The 14,726-nt window shown below is 34.4% G+C and overlaps 1 protein-coding gene across 1 annotated transcript in view; it reads left to right on the plus strand.

Annotated features, from left to right (window-relative positions):
- The first annotated feature begins 7,095 nt into the window (after positions 1-7,095).
- LOC143236735 (protein FAM135A-like) overlaps positions 7,096-14,726 on the plus strand; it is a 67,650-nt gene continuing 60,019 nt past the window's right edge. Inside the window, 1 exon segment of the mRNA XM_076475193.1 lies at positions 7,096-7,283. The gene's annotated coding sequence lies outside the window, so the exon portion shown is untranslated.

Consider the following 14,726-nt stretch of genomic DNA (forward strand, 5'->3'; position numbering starts at 1 on the left):
AACCTTGTAGTGTCTGTGGCAAGCAATGTCTAACCCTGTAGTGTCTGTGACAAGCAACACACAACCCTGAAGTGTCTGTGGCAAGCAATGCCCAACCAACCCTGTAATGTCTGTGACAAGCAATGCCCAACCCTGTATTTCTCGTCCCTTCATTAAGCATTTATCTTTTGGTGCTACTTTCAGTACTTGTACAAAAATTTTATCGGAAAGGGGCAAGAGCACTCATTGTTGAAGGGGCAAATATGATGAAAAATGTTGGGAAATTGATTTTATAATGGACTAGATTCTGTATGCCACATGAGTGTCTTTGTTTTGTTTTTTGAGGGGGGAATAAGTTATAAAAAAAATTCAAACATAGTTATGCCCTGTGTACCAATATATCTAAGCCCTACAAATGTTGAATGCCTGTGAGTCTGTAATTACAAAACACAATTGAAACAAAACTTGTACAAACTATTTCCTTACAATTTCTTTATGTTTCAGTAACAGTTAGAGTTATTAAAACTGCTGTTAACAGAAAAAGCAAAGTTATAAACAATAAGAAAATACACAATAAATTATTGCTTAAAGATATCAATGAAGTGTTACAGTAGAAACCACTTCACTCCATGAAGGTATATCAGTCAGCTGCATATAGTGATTTGTAGAACTTTTCATCATAAACGTCATTGACAGCTTAAATGCTTGAATCTTGGTGAAACTGTGGAGGTGTATGTAGCAGTGGATACTAATGTGGAAATACGACGTAGCTGGTTTTGTTGCAGCAGAGCAAAAGGTTTCAAACAATTCTCAGTAAGACATTTCAACATAAAACTACTGCAGAGTAGAGCTGTAACTATTGAAGATTCCTTTAAGCATTATAGAACTATCAAGGGTTCCTTTAAGCACTCTAGAACTATTAGCAGTTTTCTTAAGCACTGTAGAACTACCAAGGACTATCTAAGTAGTCTATTTTGCTTGTTTGTTTGAAGTTAAGCACAAATCAACACAATGGGCTAGTTGTGCTCTGACCATCACGGTATCGAAACTATCAGTATTTGTCCTCAGATGTCTAGATTTTTTATGAGTGATTTAACACATTTTGTTTTTACAAAATTTATTTGATTCTACGTGTCTTCCTTTTAAAGTTTTGTTATCTTACGTGGTTCTACGTGTTTTCCTTTTATAAGTTTTGTTGCTTTACATGATTTCGTGTCTTCATTTTTCAAGTTTTGTTACCTTACGTGATCCTACGTTTCTTCCTTTTATACGTTTGTTGCTTTACGTGATTCTGTGTGTCTTCCTTTTGCAAGTTTTGTTACATTTCTTGATTATACGTGTCTTCATTTTAGAGGATGTTTCATGTTACATGAATTTGTATATTTTCTTGTTACAGATTTTATTACGTTATTCATTCGTGTGTTATAAGCCAGGTGGTTAAGGTACTCGACTTGTAATCCGAGGGTCGTAGGTTCGAATCTCCGTCACACCAAACATGCTCGCCCTTTCAGCCATGGGGGCGTTATAATGTGACGGTCAATCCCACTATTCGCTGGTAAAAAAGTAGCCCAAAAGTTTGCGATGGGTGGTGATGACTAGCTGCCTTCCCTCTAGTCTTTCATTGCTAAATTAGGGACGGCTAGCGCAGATAGCCCTCGTGTGGCTTTGCGCGAAGTTAAAAAACAACAACAAACATTCATGTGTTAGGCTATAGTAGCCAGGAGTGCTCAGATACTAGAAAACACATCCAATTTTTTCCAATGTAAATACATATCATTGTCAACAAATAAATTGATGTAGTCCAATGAAATTTGTCGAATTGCCCGTTTCCATGGTTATTTATCCATATGTGAGGAGTACTAAATTTGACAGTTTTCTTAGTTTTTATAATGGAAAAACAAAATTTATATCAAACTCAAGCATTTTAACTCTCCCTTCACATTACACAAATACTTCATTTTCTCATTTGTATATTTATTTTTTATCATTTTATGAAAGTGACCTGAAAAAAGAATATACACATTTTCCAATTCTTTATGAATCTCATATTGTAGGAAAAGATATATGTGTGGTTAGAAATTAATATAAATACATATATTATTATTAACTGCAGTTATACTTAATAGTAGGAATCGCCAAAGTTTAAAATAATTCATACGCCTATAAACCACCATATGGAATTCCTAAATGAAAAACCGACCATTCAGAGTACTAGTTACGATATATTATACGTTAAAAAGGCCGCTAATATTTCCGGTATAACAATTATAAATGTTCTAAAACAGCAACTTTATCGTCTACTGCCACCCTACCTGATGACCTCAGCGGGGCTAGCGCCTGAAAAGTTCGGACTATCGCTGTAATATTTCTCCAGCCTACTTGACTTGGCTGTGAGTATTTAGTTTTCATATTCCTGTAAATAAAAAATGTGCATGTATAGATCTTTTATAGGGTCCTGGCATAGCCAAGCGCGTAAGGTGTGCGACTCGTAATCCGAGGGTCGCGGGTTCGCGCCCGCGTCGCGCTAAACATGCTCGCCCTCCGAGCCGTGGGGGTGTATAAGTAACGGTCAATCCCACTATCCGTTGGTAAAAGAGTAGCCCAAGAGTTGGCGGTGGGTGGTGATGACTAGCTGCCTTCCCTCTAGTCTTACACTACTAAATTAGGGACGGCTAGCACAGATAGCCCTCGAGTAGCTTTGTGTGAAATTCCAAAACAAACAGATATTTTATAACTGGTGAACATATCATGCAAGTACTTAAATCTCTTTTAGTTTCAATCTAACCCACCAAATGGCGCTGCATATCGATGTACAGCCTTATGACATGTTGTGAAAGTAAACAAATAAGAATTAAAACCACAATCACAAGTTTAATCTTTACTTCGGCAGCTTCATATGCTGCTTTGTTTTAGCTTTAATTTTTTTTTTTTTCGCGCAAAGCTACACGAGAGCTATTTGCGCTAGCCGTCCCTAATTTAGCAGTGTAAGATTAGAGGGAAGGCACCTAGTCGTTACCACCCACCGAAAACTATAGAGCTATTCTTTTACCCACGATTTGTATGTTTGTTTTGAATTTTGCGCAAAGCTACTCGAGGGCTATCTGCGCTAGCCGTCCCTAATTTAGTAGTGTAAGACTATAGGGAAGGCAGCTGGTCATCACCACCCACCGCCAACTCTTGGGCTACTCTTTTACCAACGAATAGTGGGATTGACCGTACCATTATAACGCCTCTACGGCTGAAAGGGCGAGCATGTTTGGTGCAATGAGGATTCGAACCGGCGGATTACGAGTCAATTGCCTTAACCCACCTGGCCATTTGACATTATTTGTTTAACTATAACTTATCATACAGATATTGTAAAATGTATTTTTTCAGCATCTAAATAAGTTATATATACAATTCTATATCACTTCCGTGGGTTATAATTATGATGCTAAGATCGAAGCGTTAAATCGTAGAAATACTAAAGATTATCACATCGTATTCTCTTGTAAATTTGAAGTTACATTATAAATATGAGGACAAGCAAAGTCTTAGGAAGATCAGTGATAATAAAGTTATTTCTATCCAGCTATACGAATGAGTTAATGCATTTTCGTTTGATCTGTAAAGTTGTATACATTTGTTGTTGTTTTATAACGTTAATAAAGTCACTTAGCGTTATCTGTAGCCTTTCACCAAACTAATATAAATAAAACCTCAACGAAAGAACAACATTACAAGAATGATATTAAAACTCAAATATGTCATGTCGTTTTAAAGAACTTACAAAATTACACACATATATATATACACTACTGGCCAAAATCTTAAGGCCAATGAACATAAAGAAAAAATATGCATTTTGCGTTGTTAAACTCAACCACTTACTTGAGTAGAGCTTCGAAAGATGAAAATAAGAAAAGGAAAAATAAAAATAAAAATCTTTTTAGCATTTAATAAGGAAACTGTGAACACTATGAAATTAGCCTAAATACTAGCTGGTCAAAAGTTTAAAACCATACGAAAAAGAAGTTCTAAACAGGGTAGAAAAAGGCCCAACAAGAGGTCTCAGTAGTGAGTTGCGCGGCCGTAATTGCGAATAACTGCAAACATTCGCTTTGGCATGATCGATATAAGCGTTTCTAGAAGACTGGCTGAAATGTTATTCCAGGTAGTGAAGATGGCTTCACAAAGATTATGCACTATTTGGAATTAATGTCAATTTCTATAGACTTCCTTTGCCATCCACCCCAACATTTTCATTAGGGTTCATTTCGGGCGAACACGCTGAATGGTCTAAAAGAATCACGTTATTCGCCATCAAAAAGTCCTTTGTCCAGTCATTTCCACACAAGCGAGAGCCTTCAGTCAATAAGGATGCTCTCTCCAACATGCCAATGTAGCCAGCTGCTGAAGCCTGAAGCTCCATTGTTCCATAGAAAGAGAAAGCACCTAAGATGATGATGGAACCTCCTCTACTGTATCGTGTAGAAAATGTCTCCGGTAAGATATCCTTATCGTGCCAGTAACGTTGGAAGCCATCTGGACCATCCAGGTTAAATTTTTTTCTCATCAGAGAACACAACCTCTGATGTTTCTACGTCCCATATTTGGTGCTTTCCAGCAAAGTTTAACCGAGCTGTTTCGTGGTGTGGAAGGAGGCGTGGCCCTTGAAGACGTTTACGGTTTTTAAAGCCTTTCTCTCGTAGATGCCGTCTTAGTGTTATTGAGCTGCATTCTGCGTCCGTAAGGGCCTTAATCTGGTTCGACGATCGGCTGGTGTCTTGCCTGACAACCCATGGAATCCTCCTGCTCAACGCCGACGAAATTTTCTTGAGTCGACCACTTGAAATTCTCGTTCCGTATCCCTCAGGGTCTTTTAAAAAATTTGCAACAGCAGTTTTACTATGCCCAATCTCTCCAGCGACGGCTCGTTGAGAGAGACCTTGCTTTTGCAGCTCGACAATTCTGTCACGTTCAAACTCTGTCAACTTTTTAGCCTTTATCATGTTTTTACCCAATGTAACACTGGAGATGTCAGTGGGAGATGTTGACAATGCTAATGCTTGAACACAAATGACTGAATTTCGTCACGTGTTTATCGCTTGACGCTTCGTTTCAGTATGGTCGTTAACTTTTAACCAGCTAGTATTTAGGCTAATTTCATAGTGTTCACATTTTCCCTATTAAATGCTAAAAAAGTTTTGTTTTTTTCCCTTTTCTTAATTTCATCTTTGAAAGCTCTACTTAAATAAGTGGTTGAGTCTAACAAAGCAAAATGCATATTTTTTCTTTATGTTCATTGGCCTTAAGAGTTTGGCCAGCAGTGTATATATGATTTTAAATAGAGCAATATTTAATAAAGAGGAAACTTCAGTTTTAAAGTTTAGAGTAAACACGATAATTTTATTGCAGTAAAGCAGATAATGGTAACACTATTGACGTACTTAAAAGATTTGATTATAATTTAATGGTTGAAAATATTTTAGTGACATGTACTAAAATTACTAAATTGAAAACATTCCTATACAAAACCCAGAGAAAATATATTAGAGAAATATCTCTTATAATTTAAAAATTATAATTTATTATTTAAGAAGAATATTGTAGGATAAGACTTTATGGTACTAGAAAGAAATATCGCTGCAACCAGGGTCAAACGAAAACAATTAATTAAACTGTAGCAACACAAGAAATCCAAAATAAAACTTTCAAACAGTCGAAATACAAATTTTATCACTTACAGAAAATAATGATAAAAAAACTCAGTAAATCCGTACCTGACTAGGACCATTTTCAATCGTCAATAAACAATGCATAATAAATATGTATTTTATTATTTTAACAGCTAAATGGATTAGGAAAAAGAACTAGAAGAAGAAAAACCAACTTCCGAAAAATTATGATATTTCAAAATTAAATCATTAACAAGATATGAGAGGTCTAACTGCATATAAAAGCAGCTGTTCAAAGCTCATGTTCTATTTTAATGTCCTAAGCCCTTATTTAGAGCAACTCAAGGATGAACAAGAATGACAAGCACTCAGAATTTTCGAAAACATTGATCAACAAAGATTTTTTAAAAAAAATCCATTCATCTGAGTGTATCATAACTTTATGATTTTAAAATACGAACATCCTATTTATGTACATTCGTCATAATAAATCTAAATATAACTCCCAACATTTTATCTTCCTTCTAGAAATGTTCGCTTTCCGTTTCTTTGTTTATTGCTTAAGTTCTAATAAAAAATAACATTTTACAAACAAATTTAACCCTAGATTTTACTCATTTTAGTTACTCCAATCTAATTATTTTGACGATGATCAATCTTTCTCTATCTCTTCCATCTGCAACTTAATTTGTTAAGAACGCTATTGCTTGTTAAAATGAGCGTATAGTAACAACACATATAACTTTATGTATAATACATTGAGATTCTAGATTCTAGCGTTCCATTTAAACCGGAATATAATAATTACTCAAATATTGTACAATGCTTTATTTTCATAATTTCTTCAATTGTTAATCAAAGTGTAGTGGCAGAAATTTCGAGATGACTTAAGTAGATATTTTTTTAACTACCCAGTCAAGACGTCTGTCTACTTTTATTTTCTACAAAGTGAATTGTTTGTTATCAAATGACCTGGCATGGCCTAGCGCGTAAGGCGTGCGACTCGTAATCCGAGGGTCGCGGGTTCGCGCCCGCGTCGCGCCAAACATGCTCGCCCTTTGAGCCGTGGGGGCGTTATAATGGGACGGTCAATCCCACTATTCATTGGTAAAAGAGTAGCCCAAGAGTTGGCGGTGGGTGGTGATGACTAGCTGCCTTCCCTCTAGTCTTACACTACTAAATTAGGGACGGCTAGCACAGATAGCCCTCGAGTAGCTTTGTGCGAAATTCCAAAAAAACAAAAACAAAACAAATGTTATCAAATTTAAATTAATCACAATGTAGTGATAATGTAACAATCAAACAAACATTTGTTTAGTCGTAAAGCTGTACTTTGCATGTTTAATAGAACTTTATTCTTAACTGCAAAAATCCACTTAATTTATAATTAAGAAATATAACACAAAACTGGTATAAAAGGCAAAATATATAAACAATTTAGCAATCATAAATATTCGATATCAACAGGTAGCGCTGTACTGTTCTCTCAGACTTGTGTGTACACAAAAAATTTCTGACGTTGATTTCATTTTTATAACGTTTTGTGGTATTATTGGTATTGTGTAGTTTGCAGTCTTATAGTGTTTGCAAGAAAATGCTAGTTTGATGGCAATATGTGAGTCTCAAATTATGTGCTGTTAAAATGTAAGTGGAAAGTAAGTGAGCATTATTAGTGTACCGTTAGCCTAAGCCACATGACCTTAGCAGTGGACATTGAACTTGGCTAGTTTTTCAAAGTACAACTTACGTTGTTAACCTTAAATATTTATATGAGCTTATTAGCATTACATTTACTGTATTTCTATATCTGTTATCATAACCACATCATTATTATTGTACTTCACACACATATATATATATATACAAAACATATTTTACATCACTGTCAATTGTTTGCACTAACTAACGTTATAATTATTATTATGTTAAAGTTACTTAAACTACATTAGATTTGCTTTACTATTCCATCACGTTTTTGAGTGTGACAAAGAGCTTGAGTAAAAGTTCCAAGAGTAAGAATAAAAAAAATTAAGTGGTAATTACATATTTACTAATCATCTGGTTTTAAAGGTGTTAACATTAAAGGATAACAAGAGACCTTTTGGTCCATTAACCTGGTCTGTCCACTAAAGTAAGTTAAACTAATAAAAACCCACAGAGTCAGCCTTTATCATCCATATGAGATGACAAAGAAAGGCTAGTATCTGTCAATTACGTGATGGCTGGGTTATTAAATTTTGCTCGTTCCACAGTCCTTAATAATGAAGATTTAAGCAGTGTTTGAGATCTTAAACATTTGATAAATGGAAGTGAGATCAAATAAGATGGCTACATTAATTCTAAACTGGTTAGTAAAAAAATTGGGAAGTTTGAAAAATGATCAAGCTTCTGGGTCAGATAATACTTCACCATGAGTTTTGAAGGATGTTAAAGATTGGATACATCAGTTACTACAAGCTTTTGTTAGTCCTTAAATAATAGGCAGGTACCATAGGATTGGAAGTTACTCAGTGTATCTCTTTTCAAGGAAGATGATCAAAATTGTCTCAGTGATTATATGTTTATTAGTCTAAAATCAGTTGTGGGAAAAGATTTGGAAAGTCTTTAAAAGATGTATTGCAAAATCCTATAACAAAGTTTAGAATTTTATTGGATAGTCAATGTGATTTTATTAAGGAAAAATCATGCCAAACGAATCTTTTGACATTCTGTAAAAAAGTTCTTATGCAGATGAGGGTAAGGGTGTAGATTTGGTGTCTATGGATTTTCAAAAAGCATCTGACAAAGTGCCACATAAAGGGCTTGTAAAAAAAAATCCTATAGGTATGGGGTTAAGTCAGCAAATTGAATAAAAGAGTGGTTAGATGGAAGAAGGCAGAGGGTTGTTACAAATGGAATTGAGTCTAACTGGATTAATGTCAAAAATGTGGTATCTTTTGGCTGAGTCTTTAGGTTCTTTGCTCTCATTGATTTACATTAATAATATAGGTGAAGTAGTAGTCAATAAATTATTTAAATTTCCTGATATTAAGGTCTTGAGTATTGCTGGCTATGACGATGCTGCTGTTAGTTTATAAAAGGATATAGATCATTTAGTGAGTTGGTCATATAAATGGTAGATGGGTTATATTTATAATAAATGCAAGATAGTGCATGTTGATTATTAGTTTGAATCATCAATATAATTTTGATGGAAATAACCTTAATAGTGTCATGAAAGAAAGGTTACTTGAGATAATAGTTTATCAGTCTCTGAAGCTGTCTAAGCAGTGTGCTGTTGCTAGTGGTAGGGCAAATAGGATTTAGGTTGTTCCTACAGAAATATTGAATAAAAGATTAATGTTTTACAAGTCACTGATTAGGCCACGTTTGAAATATTGTGTTCAGTCTTGGACTTATCTTAAGAAAGACATCAAATTGTTGGAAAGAGTTCAGAAAATGGTTATTAGAATGGAGAACAGGTTAAAATCTCTCAAATTTTCTTTTGAAAAATGAAAAGTTAGGGGGTTTAAGATTGTAAATAGAATAGATAGATGCACCATCTTTTTTGCATATTTAGAAGTGAGGACAGTAGGACTAGGGGACACAGTTATAAATTTTAGCAGTGTTGGAGTCATCTGTAGTTAAGACAATTTCATTTTTCTAATGTGATGGTTGGCCTTTGGAATGGGTTGTCTTCAGATGTTGTAGAGGCAGTAACTTTATACAAGTTTAAGAAAAAGCTTGGTAAGTATGTGAATGATAAGGGCTGGGTTTAAGTTTTTTGGTTTTTAAGTTAGAGTGTGGGACAACTGGAGACAACCAGTTCCAAAGGCCTATAATTACTAGGACAGTTTTTATAACCTCCCTTGAAACTAGGAGTTACATTAGCTATCTTCCATTCTCCAGACACCATCCTACTATTCAAGGACTTTGAAATAATAATATCAAATGACTTACATAACCAGTCCTTGATCACTTTCAAAACTCTGAGGTGAATATTATTTGACCCAGGTATTTTATTATTCTTTAAACTTGTCAATGTTTTCTTAATCTCAGAATTAATGTGGTTATTTTGTTCAAACTTGTTTCCACCTAATAACTGTTCAGGTTGAAGAATATTGCTTAAATCCTTCAGTAATTAAAACTGGAGACACAGTAGAATTGAATAACCTAGCCATCCTGTAATCATTGGATATGATCTTTTGGATATCATCCTTTAAATATCCTACTCTGATCCTGACAGTTTGGTAACTTAATGTATTTGAAGAAGTTCTTATTACTTATTTTACATTTGGTCAACCTATTTTCATATAGTTTTTGATTTCATAATTTTCTGTTTGACCAACTCTTTTGATCTTCTGTAGTCTTCCAAATCTCATATCATTACAGAGTATTGAAGGTCCACATAATATGTATCTATATCTTTTGTGAACCAACTTGGATTTGTATTTGCAGCCACTTTTTTAATATTTAAGAATTAAAACTTTTTTTCACATTTGGTTAGCATCCCCAACTAATTCATTTGCCATAACAGTTTATAGTTCTTGTCTCATCTCTTCAACACTTGTGTTTAGAAATTTGAAACCAAAATCTCATTATTTATCTTCATCTACAGTAAAACATCAAATCTAGAAGAGCAACAGTCACTTGCACTCAAACGTTTTCATCCACGTTAGACATTTGTTCAGTAGAAGTTTATAATAAATTAATTTAAAATATCATTGTTCTTTGTAGGTTCACTAACCAATTGGTGAAGAATACTCTGAACAGTTTGAGAACTTGACTCCTCCATAACCTGAATCTTAAAATTTCCAGTCTATATGCCTGAAATTAAGATCTCCCATAATTAACAGCTGAATTCTTTATCTCCATATCAAAGTTTCTTATTAATTTCATAAGTTTCATCTGGTGGTCTGTAACTAATTTTCAACTTTGAACATATCAGATATTTGGTTTAAGATATCTTGGGGTTTACTGTAAACCTTGGAAAATGACCAGGGGTGTGTAGAAATGGATGTTTCTCTTTGCCCAGCACATGGTTAATGGAGTAGAGCTCTACATGGAACTTTGTCATTAGGATGGTTTGAAAAGATGTTTAATTTGGCTGGTGAATGTGTTTAGCCAGAAAATGGCTGTAAGACATTGATGCTGCTTGGTGAATTAGAAAACAGATTTCTCATGCTAGAGATAAACCAATAGCCCTTATAGGACTTACAGCCCTTCTGGGAGGCAGGAGTTTGTAAATTCTAGGCCTAGAGAGATTTGACATGTGAGAAATGGGAGTACCTCAAGAAAACCCATTTTCACTGGTCATGTACAGAATATTCAACCTGACTAGTGACTGATGGAAGTAGAACAAGAGTTAAAGAAACATGTTGATAAGAATGAAAGGAAGGAGTAATAGGTGTGAAGTAGTTCTTCAGTATTATTTTAAGCTCAGTAAGGTTCTCATCTAAAGGAAATATTTGTATGGTGATGGTGATTCCAGGCTGAAAGGAGTTCTATCATTTTCATCTTCCCCTCTTTTTAATACTACTCTATTCCTATTAAACAATGTATATCCTTATAATTCAAAGAAAGTTTTTTCATGATAAATATATATATTTTGCCATATCTTCTGTTTTAGTCGGTAGCTCTAAAGTAACATTTTTCTTATGATACTAATGTTACAGTAACATCAGTTTAACCTACCTTTAAAGCTACCTTTGTACTTTGTTCCCACACAATACCCCTCTGTTTCTTTATTACTTATGGCTCTCTTTATTATTTAATTGTAGTTTAAGGTAGTTGAGTTAGTCACCCCTGCCCTACACTTAAACTGATCCTATAAATCCACCCAGCCAACTCATGTAATATCCTAAGCCTAGTATTCAGCCCTAGTGATCTGTTTGTAACTTAATTCCTACAGTTAAATCTTTGCAGTATCCCTAACAGAATCAAGTTATTATAGTTCTTTTGTTTAAATGCTTTATATGTAACAGTTTTTCCTGTGATCTGCCTTATGTACACTTCAAAGACCATATCTATACTAGCATTCTTTACTACATCACTAGCTCTGTCAGTTATATCCTTCCCTTGGATAGCATAACATAATTTTTCTTCTTATTTGCCCCTGTACTAAATAACTTATTACATCAATAGTGTTGTTGTGTTTTTCTTTCCACTCCTTATCTGTCCCTTTTGTTGTTATTCTCTCCTCAAGGTCATCTATACAAACCAAAGATTAAAATACCAGATTCTGCTCTGTGTAAATAAATATGTTGACACTAACCCCTAAATATCTTCTCTAAGTTTGTTACTACCTCCAACAATTTTCCTTTTTCTTTTTCTATCACATCAACCCTATTTAAAACAGCTTAATCTCTGAATAAAAATGGCAAACTAGTTGACTTACCTCTAAAAAGACACCAGGTCTGTAGTTAAAAGCAGTGCAACATTTAGGTATTTGAACAGTAGCAAATAATTTATTAAAAACTAAACCAAGACGTAAGAAAGAAAAAAAAAGACTACATATTTTATTGTTGTATGTCACCATCTTCCAGTATATATAATATATAACTCCATCAATAATTTTCATATTTGTAGTGCAGTCTAGACTTAAACACACCTAAAAGTTCATAAGATGGATGTCCAGTACTTCATTTATTCTAAACCTGGACCAATCTATTTGTTCAGCAACATTTTTTTATTTCACAATTTTTTTTATTCTTCAAGTGTTTAGTTAACACTGAACTCCACTTGATTTGTCAGTTTAATGTTACACCACTTTATAACATGAGATGTGATGTGTTCTACTAAGGCCAACTTGTTTACTTTGTTTTTCAACTGAATTTTTATGTTCCTTAATCCAAAATTTCAAATTTTTGCATGTTTGGTCAGTGTAAGCTCAGATACAGAACAGGGAATTATAATTACAGTACATATTGTATATTTTTTGAATCATGTTACCAATGCTAGTTGACAAACCATGAACATATGGCAAACAACCTCTCATGTTATGAACTTTACACTTTCCTTTTAACTTAGTACATGACAGTTTTAATTTATTACATATTTTATGTATAATTTATCAATGATTTCAGGACCATAGTCTCTGTCTGTAGCTACATGTTTTAAAAAATAAATTCTGATTTAGAGACACAGTCAATAGTGCAGATTGTTGAAGTTCTAAATACACGTGGAAGAGAGAAATAATTTTTGTTGCCGTGGGTGAAATTATCTGTTAGTTGATAAAACAGTCACATAAATCCTTTTCTAAAAATTGACAATGAAAGAAATCCTTTATTTTATGTCATTGTTATGTCCAAGGAACTTAACTGACCCTCTTTTTCTGTCTCCAGTGCAAATTGTATAGTAGAACTAATAGAATTAAGATGTCATTTAAACTGCATTAATATATCAACATCAGACACTGCCACACAAAAAACATGTCATCTACATACCTTAATCACACCAAAGGTTTCATTTCAGAAGTATGAAGCATATACCACACATCAAGCAGCTACAGGCCAAATGTACAAGAGCACTGAACATCCTCCATGACCTCTCTTCCAACCATCCTTCCATTCCTATTTATACAGATGTTTCAAAATCAGGTGACTGTGTGGGCTCTGCCATGGTTTGTTGTGGTTCAGTGGTTGCACGTAGAATCCCCTCTGCAGCTTCTGTGTTCATTGCTGAACTGTATGCCATTTCTCTTGCCATGGATCACATAGAAACTAAGCAGTGTTCAAACTGTACTATTTATACTGCCTGACTCTACTGTTTTTTGGTCTCTACTGGCCCTGGAATCGTTTCATGTTAGTTCACACCCTGTTCTTACAGATATTCAAAACCAACTGGCCCAATTATCTTTAACATCTACTTCTATCCAGTTTTTCTGGATTTCAAGCCATGTTGGTTTTCATGGGAACGAGCTCGCCGGCACTGAAGCAAAATCTATCTGCTCTGGCACTATCACTGCTGTGCCTGTTCCATACATGGACTATGGTCCTGTATTCAAGGCTTGGCTCTATGCCAGTTGCCAGTTGACTTGGAATGAGCAATGTGACAACAAGCATTTCCAAATAAAACCCTATATTGGGCTTTGGCCTTCTTGCTTCTGTAAGGATCGGAAAGAAGTTGTTCTAACTATACTATGCATTGGTCACAGTTATTTAACTTTTTTTTTTTTTTATCTGGAACTGATGCACCATTGTTTAGTCTGTGTGATACTCAGGTCACTGTAAGCCACATTTTACTTTCTAGCCATTGTTATTACTCTCATTGATGGTGCCTTTTTTATCATATTCCGTTTCAAGGTTTGTCCATAACATTGGACAGTGTTGTTGGCGATGGTGACACTGTCCACCTTGGAAATGTTTTTAGTTTTTTGAAGGCCATCAATCTTTTTAGTACCATTTAAATTTTTTAATTTATACATTAGACCTTTTTTAATGAAATTCCCTTTTCAGAATCACAGTCCATCTAGTTTGATTTGAAATTAGAAAATGGCCATGAAGTCAAATAACTTAAAACCAGGACTGGAAAGGCCAACTTCAGGTGACGGACGCTGCTGTTTGAACTACCTATTAGTCTTCCTGGCAAGTTATGATGATTACAATTATGCTACAGAAAGTCCTTTACAACTTGTATTACTGTAGTTTTTTCTCTTAATGCTGTAGGCTAGATGTGAACATAGGTTTTATGCTTCTTTTTTTTAACTGTTTTCTTTTACCTTAATTTCCTTTTATAAATTTCCTAATTTTACTTTAATTTTAACTTTTTACTGGATGTTTAGCACAGATAGCCTAGCTGCTTTGTGCCATAAAACACCAAACCAACCAACCAATGAAGCATGTTCATTTTGGATTTCAACATTACACACACAAAGGGAGGGATGGAGGGAGGTCCATTTGCTAAATGTTTATCTGTTTAAAGAATTTATTACCAATCTTAAAATAAGTATTGGATATGACCTTGTGGGTTAGTGTCAAGATTTCATTCACCTCTGAGAGGAAAAATAGCCTATCTTCAGTTGGAACATTTATGAATGGCAACACAATATCAAGACACCAGCAGTTTAGCAGTTGGTTCCAAATATTCTTGTAGTTTTATTAATAACTC

The sequence above is a fragment of the Tachypleus tridentatus genome, chromosome 13, assembly GCF_004210375.1.
Source record: "Tachypleus tridentatus isolate NWPU-2018 chromosome 13, ASM421037v1, whole genome shotgun sequence".
NCBI lineage: Eukaryota > Metazoa > Arthropoda > Merostomata > Xiphosura > Limulidae > Tachypleus > Tachypleus tridentatus.